The sequence below is a fragment of the Pteronotus mesoamericanus genome, unplaced genomic scaffold (assembly GCF_021234165.1).
Source record: "Pteronotus mesoamericanus isolate MK-2021 breed Mesoamerican mustached bat unplaced genomic scaffold, CSHL_Meso_final contig_27, whole genome shotgun sequence".
In the NCBI taxonomy this organism is placed as follows: domain Eukaryota; kingdom Metazoa; phylum Chordata; class Mammalia; order Chiroptera; family Mormoopidae; genus Pteronotus; species Pteronotus mesoamericanus.
In genome coordinates this window covers 24,188,581-24,196,066 of record NW_026555115.1, presented here as the reverse complement: position 1 = coordinate 24,196,066, position 7,486 = coordinate 24,188,581, and the positions used below count along the sequence as shown (strand labels likewise).

Here is a 7,486-nt window from a genome sequence, read left to right as displayed (position 1 = left end):
AATGCTCATGAATCAGTGGATGGTTATTCAACCAGCCTATACTGTGTATCCATACAGGGCATGGGGATCATCCAAAGCAGTAGATAAACACCAAATCAGGTATAGTGGACTTTTTAGAATGCCTTCTAGGTTTTTACATTCCCTGAGTTCTACCTCACTGACAGAGACAGGCAGGAACAGGCAGTCAGGAAATGTGGAAGGGAAGACAGATAAAACATTTACCAGGGAGAGACAGCAAAAAGGTGAATGACCACATAGACGATAAAGAATAGTTGACTCCTTAACGTGAACTGTGCATAGTATAAAAGTGTAAAGGGATTGGTGATATGGATTTTTGATGCTCATTAGAAATCAAACAAACCACGCCAAATGGTCACGGCATTTGGTTTTCACTAGCTCGATCTTTTCTAAATCTCTAATTAAATTTTTTTTTAAAAAGACACATTTATTCAGCATTATGATCAGACTATTACATTTATCAATCAACAGCATGGGTGCAAAATAAAAGAAGAAAAGAAAAAAGAAAAATTACATTAAAAACCCTTTGTTGGAATGCTTTACACTTTCTACAGAACAGAAACTAAAATAACCTGTTATACAATTAGTCACAAATACAGTCCTCAAGTCTTTTTGCCCATTCACATGAGTATTGTCTAAAACATGCCTTCTTTGTAGCAGCTAGGCCCTGCCACCACTGTACTTGGCTGAGTTCACAAATCTGTTGTAACCTGTAGCTTCCCTGTCACTTCTCTGACTCTCCTCTCCTGCTAAGCTTTGTTTCCTGGCAGCAATTAAAACCTTCTGCCCCGGCCATAGCTATTGTTGCTGCTGGAATAGCCACCTTGATTTCATGGTTTGACAAAGTATTGGCCTCCACAACTATAGGGACCAGAGCTTCTGCCTCCAAAGTTTCCTCTTTTCATGGGTCCAAAGTTTGAAGATTGATTGTTGTAATTGTCAAAATCATTGTAGCTCCCACCACCTCCAAAACTGCTTCCATCGTTACCAAATCCACTATAGCCATCCCCACCGCCACCATATCCACGACCACCACAGCTACCACCAAAGCCACCTTGACTGCTGAAGTTTCCTCCACGACCAAAATTATCATTCCCACCAAAACCACTTCCACAACCACCTCTGAAGTTTCCAGAACCACTTCAACCCCTTTGGGTGGATGAAGCACTAGCCACCTCTTGCTTAGATAGGGCTTTCCTTACTTCACAGTAGTGGCCATTTACAGTATGGTATTTCTGAATGACAATTTTGTCTAGAGAGTCATGGTCATCAAAGGTTACAAAAGCGAAGTGTCTCTTTTTGCCACTGCCTTGATCAGTCATGATTTCAATCACTTCAATTTTCCCATACTATTCAAAATAATCTCTTAGGTGATATTCTTTAGTGTCTTCTTTAATACCACTGACAAAAGTCTTTTTCACAGTTAAGCGGGCACCCAGTCTTTGAGAATCTTCTCGTCAGACAGCCCTCTGTGGTTCCACAACTCTTCCATCCACCTTGTGTGGCCTTGCATTCATGGCTGCATCCACCTCCTTGACAGTGGCATATGTGACAAACCCAAAGCCTCTGGAGCACTTAGTGTTTGGATCTCTCATCACCACACAGTTTGTGAACGTTCCCCATTGCTCAGAATGGCTCCTTAGATGCTCATCTGTTGTTTCAAAGCTCAAATCTCTGATAAAAAGCTTCCATAGCTGTTCCAGCTCCTTGCGAGACTTTGACTTAGACATGACGACTGCAGGAGAGGGGACTTCAATGATGCTTACTTGGAGGCTCCACCAGCAGAAAGGAGTAATCTCTAAATAAATTTTTAATATTGCTTTAGTCAGGTACAGTGCCCTATATATTCTGACTCAAATATACATTTTAAAGTTGGCTAGTCTATCCAGAGGATGATGTAAATAGACCAAGGAAGGAGTTCAGATTTAGGACATTGGATTTTTCCCCTGCTATGTGACCTTCTGAAAAAATCACTTACTTTGTTTATTTATTTGTTCAATTATTCATTTATTCATAAAATTCTCAAATACTTGCTATAAATCAGGCAGTTTTCAAGACGCTAGGGATATGACTCTAGGAAAGGCTTTGCTTTCCTCATTTGTAAATGCTCATTCTGGGATCCTTGTACAATCTTACCACTGTGTGGCACATGGGTAGCAGTATGGTCTGGCTCTGAGATCCTCAATGCTGCATCTCAAAGATGAAACTGCCTAGGTGATATATAAAAGATACGACTCCTATCTTCTCTGCTCTATATATTTCCAAAGGCCACTTACAACATTTTTGCCATAAACATTTCACTGAAAGTTAAATTAGACATTTTAATTTTATTTGTTGAAAAATGCTCATAAGAACTTCCAGTGCAGTTTGAAAATTAATTCCCTGTTGCTTCAAAGCACAAACTCACAAGCAGTTATACATTAACATTTGGCCTAGTACAGTGCAGTAGACCAAGGCTTTTGCCCAACTTTTCTTCTTGATTTGCAGTGTTCTCAGACCAACCCATCCCAACTTTAAGCAAAATCTAAACATCAGTAGACACAAAATTGCTTCTCTTCTTGAAGTCCTTATTTTTTTAAAGTATAAACTTTTTTTAAAAAAGATTTTTTATTTATTTTTAGATGGAGGGGAAGGGAGGGAGAAAGAGAGGGAGAGAAACATCAATGTATGGTAGCCTCTCATACATCTCCTTCTAGGAACCTTACCTGCAACCCAGGCATGTGCCCTGACTGGGAATCAAAATGGCAATCTTTTAGTTTGCAGTCTGGTGCTCAATTCACTGAGACACATAGGCCAGGGCTCTTGAAGTCCTTCTTATACTTATCTCTAAGCACACAAGATCTATTCCCTTTCAGATCATCAAAGCAACTCCCAAAAGAATCTGACAGAGTTGGATTCAAATTCTACTCTGTCCACTTACAATATGTGATCGAAGAAAGGTTCCCTAATCTTTCTGTGACTCAGTGTCTACATCTAGAAGTGAGAATAACAATAGCTATTGAGTTGTGATGTAGGTTAAATAAGAATGAATATAAAAATACATAGCACGGTGGTTGTTCTTAAAGCCTAGCAGAAATAAAGTCTGGGGATTGAAAAGAAAAAATCCACCATAGAGTAGAAAGTATCCTCTGATTCTTGGAATGGAGGAACCCAGATCTTCAGGCTTTGATGCATGAGTGGCTACTGTTGGGGGATAGCATGTTCAGATTATGTAGTTCAGAAGTATTTAGACTTCAACATGGTGGAGGAGTGAATGGAAGTCACACCAACCTCTTCCTAGGACATATCTGGAATTACAACTAAATTGTGGAGAAATCACCTGGAACAAACAACTGAACAATAGCAACAGAGGAGCCTTACAACCTCGGACAGACAGAAGAATCAGCTTTAGCACAACCTAACTGTCACTTACCCTGGTCTCCAGCAAAGGCAGGGGCAAAGTGGGCTAGAGATGCCAGAGGAGAGACTGGGGAAGGAGGTTTTGGGGAGAAAACTGAGAGAATAGCTAGTGGGATCCCAGTTCTGACTCCTTCTTTATGTGGCAGCAGCCATCTGGCTCAAGCAAACCAACCCCCTGAGTGGCAACAGCATGAAAGGACACAATAACCCCACCTCCAGGAGGGACTCTGCCCCACCCTGTGGTGCCTAAACCTGACTGCTGAGTGCAGTGTAACTAGATTAACAACCAAAAGAGACAGCCGCAGACAGTAGATTACTGGAAGCCTCTAACAGACTGTCTAAGATCAGACAGGGCCAACATCTGATATCATCAGAAGCAGATCCAGAAAGAAAAAACAGCAGTCTCCTACCATAGAAGCTCACACTACAAAGTCAGGAAGTCAAGACAGATCAATTGAAGAAGCAGAAGCAAAAAAGAAGAGTTTCACAAATAATGGGAAGACAAAGAAGCACCTCCCAGTTGAAGGGAAAGGGGGAATCCCCACAAAGAAAACTAAATGAGATAGAGGCAAGTCAACTATCAGATATTGAGTTCCAAACAAAGGTTCTAAGGAAGCTCAATGAGCTCAGTGAGCTCAGAGAAAATTACCAAAAACCACAGGGAAACTATGAGGAACTTAATGCAAACTATATGAGCATGAAAAAGGACATAGAAACTATCAATAAGAAGCAAGAGGAGATCATATGGTATTTGTCTTTTGCCCCCTGGCTTATTTCGCTTAGCATAATGCTCTCTAGTTCCGATCTCACTTATAAGTGGAACCTAACCAACAATACAAAGATGCAAGGAAAATACGATCAGCAACACTGAAAGGAAAAGAAACCAACAGAGACAAGAGTGAAGGAGGGAGCGGGGGCGGGGAAAAAGGAAGGGAAGGGGAAAGTCAAGGAACATATAGCAAGGACTCATGGACAAAACCGAAGGGGAAGAGTTGAGGGAGGGAGGGAGGGAGCAAGGGAAAGTGGTGGGGGGAAGGCAGAGACAAATGTATTTGAAAAAATAAATTAATTAATTAAAAAAATAAATATTAAAGAAAAAAAAATTTCGCAAACTAAAAAAAGAAGAAACTGGCAGAATCCACACATTGGCTCACTGACCTGTGGAGTGAGGAATATATTACGATTAGAAAGGCCAAGCAGAAGTCATTAGAACTCCCTCCATGTAGGAAAAAATAGTAAAATAAAAGCAATATTATATCTTTGGATATATTGTGGAGATTAGTACTATAATGAAAAACTTGAAAAATGCAGAATAATGATCCTCACCACACACACACACAAAAAGCAAGAGGAAATAGAGTTTCTGAATTGAAGAATGCAATAGAAAGAATCTAAAGCAGGCTAGATGAAGCAGAGGATCGAATCAGCAAGCTGGAGGATAAGGTAGAAAAAAGCTCCCAGAAAGAGCAAGAAACTGATTGTGTTAAAACACTTAGCTTCTATGTAGAGAGGGTGGGAAAGTTACCAAATGGGAAAAGAGACCTTAGAAATCCTAGTCATGTTTTGACCATGTTTTGGCAGTTCTGAAACTGCACAGCCTATTCTGATAGTGGCTGAGATGTATAAACCAAGGTTAGAAAAAGGGACAGAAATGAGGTGGTATTTTAAGCCAAAGACTGGGCCTCTATACTATTAAACTTGTATGCTGATCTCACCAAGCTCAGCCTTGAATCAGCATCTGCTTGAGATGTACCCCTATCCACAGCAGTTAATCCAACATATTGCATTATGATTCCCATTACATCTCTACTGCTTATTTATTGCTTTTGTTTGAGAAAAATTCATTGAGCACCTAATGTGTTCCAGGCCTAGGGTGACCAATTAGTCCAGTTTGCCTGTGACTGGGGGTTTCCCATAGACATAGGATTTTTCAGTGCTAAAATCAGGAGTGTCCTACACAAACTAAGAAGGTTGGTTACCCAAGACGCTCTGTGCTTGATACTGGATATAAATCAGTAAAAAAGACAGTTAGGGTCCCTGACCATGTTGAGCTCTACAATCTAGTGGGCTTTATTTGGGGCTCCTAGTAATTATAACTAGGCTTGCATCCCTTAACTATATTTTCAAGTCATTCACGTTAGATTTTATTACACAGGAATCAAGTCCACCCAACACTTCCAGGTGCGAACACCACAAATCTCTCAGCACAGCTGGCTGTCCATGTGGAAGAAAAATGAAGGAGTTTGGAATAGGAGAGTAAGCAGAAGTTCAGTTCGTGAATGCCATCATTGTTCTACTGGTTGTGAATTCTAACCAACTTTAATCACAGGCTGAGCCACTTGTCTGTTGTTCTTGGAACAGCAGGTACACTCTATCTTCAGATTCTCAGCCCTCTTTGTGACACTGATTAAGACCTGTTGGGTAGAATAAGGCCTACTTAAGAGGGGGCCATGAGATATCAAACTTTCCTAGGATAATGTAGAGGTAATCTGACTGTGGCGTCTGCTTATGTAGCCATCACAGCTAACTGGGGCGTGACTTTTTCTCTCTCATTGTTCCAGATGAATTCCTCCTATAGCTGGGAAAGTTGGGTTAAAGAGAAAACTCTCTCATGCTTGGGACAAGGGCATGTGGGTAGCTTAGTTCCCCCTTTAGAATGTCAACCTTTCTCCCCAATAGATAATAAATACTTCTTTTTTTTATGAGTTATTATTTTATTATTCTTAGAGAAATAATAACATCAGAAAAGCAAAATAAAAATGGAAAGATTTTAAATTTGTCACTGTGATTTAAGCTTCAATATTATTTAAAATTTTAAACCTTGTGTCTTGCATGTCAGATGAGCCTAGATAAAACTGGCTGCCTCAGGCCAGGTGATTCTTCCTCTGTTTACATCAGTTTTCTAATGTTTGGTCCCATCATTTGGTATGATGAGAAATTAGAAATTAAAAGTGAACAATCTAGTCAGAGAATGAAACAATCATGTCTTTATTATGCAGTTCCCTACTTCTCACTGTGTATTTCTTTTTTAAAAAATGTCAAAATCCATTATAAAATATTAAAAAATTTAAATCCATTATAAAGTCTCAGCAATTAAAACAACATGAAACCAGCACAGAAATAATCAAGGAGATCAATGAAATAAAATGAGCATTCTAGAACCAATGTATATATCTGTCTAACAATGTAATATATGTTTAAATTGATATTTCAAATCAATGGGGAAAAAAAGGCTTATTCAACAAATAAAGTGCATGGACCACTATTACTTGAAATAAAACACATATAAAGCCCTATTTCACACATTATACAAAAAATATTCAGATGAATTAAAAATCAATATTTAAAATCTAAGGAATTCTAGGAGAAAATACAAAATAATATTTTTTCTTACCCTGAAGTAACATATTCAAACCCAGAAGTTATAAAATAAAATGTTGACAATATTAAACATTTAAGACTATACAGTAATATACATATTAAAAAAGTTAAAGGACAAGTAATAGAATAGGAAAGTATTTGCAACAAACCTAAAAAAGAGTTAATAGTTTCTTTTAGGGAAAAAATTCTACAAACATTTAATCAAATAATGGACAAAGAATACCAAAGAGTCATTTAAAGCTTTAAAAAAATAATAGAAATAGGCAAGAAATATACAAAACGAGGTTTAGTTTCAACAAATAATAAAGTAAGAATTGAAATAACATATCATTGTCACAATCAGATTAATACGTATTAAAAATATCGGTAATATCAAGTATTGGTGACTGTGAAAGAAACTGGGTAGTCATAGACTCTTTTTCTTCATCTTCTCAAAGCAGTCCCTTTAGCATATCTTGCAATGCTCTTTTGGTGGAGGTGTATTCTTTTCGCCTTGTCTTGTCTGGGAAACTCCTTTTTCACCTTCCATTTTAATTGAGAGCCTTGCTGGGTAGAGTGGTCGTGGTTGTAGGCCTTTGCTTTTCATTCCTTGGAATATTTCTTGCCATTCCCTTCTGGCTTGTAGTGCTTCTGCTGAGAAGTCATCTGCTATCCGTATCGGGGCTCCCTTGTATGTTAATACCTCTTT

The 7,486-nt window shown here is 38.6% G+C and overlaps 1 pseudogene; it reads right to left on the bottom strand.

Moving 5' to 3' along the window:
* Positions 1–791: 791 nt before the first annotated feature.
* On the bottom strand, positions 792–1,748 carry LOC129071703 (heterogeneous nuclear ribonucleoprotein A1-like; annotated as a pseudogene).
* Positions 1,749–7,486: the final 5,738 nt, after the last annotated feature.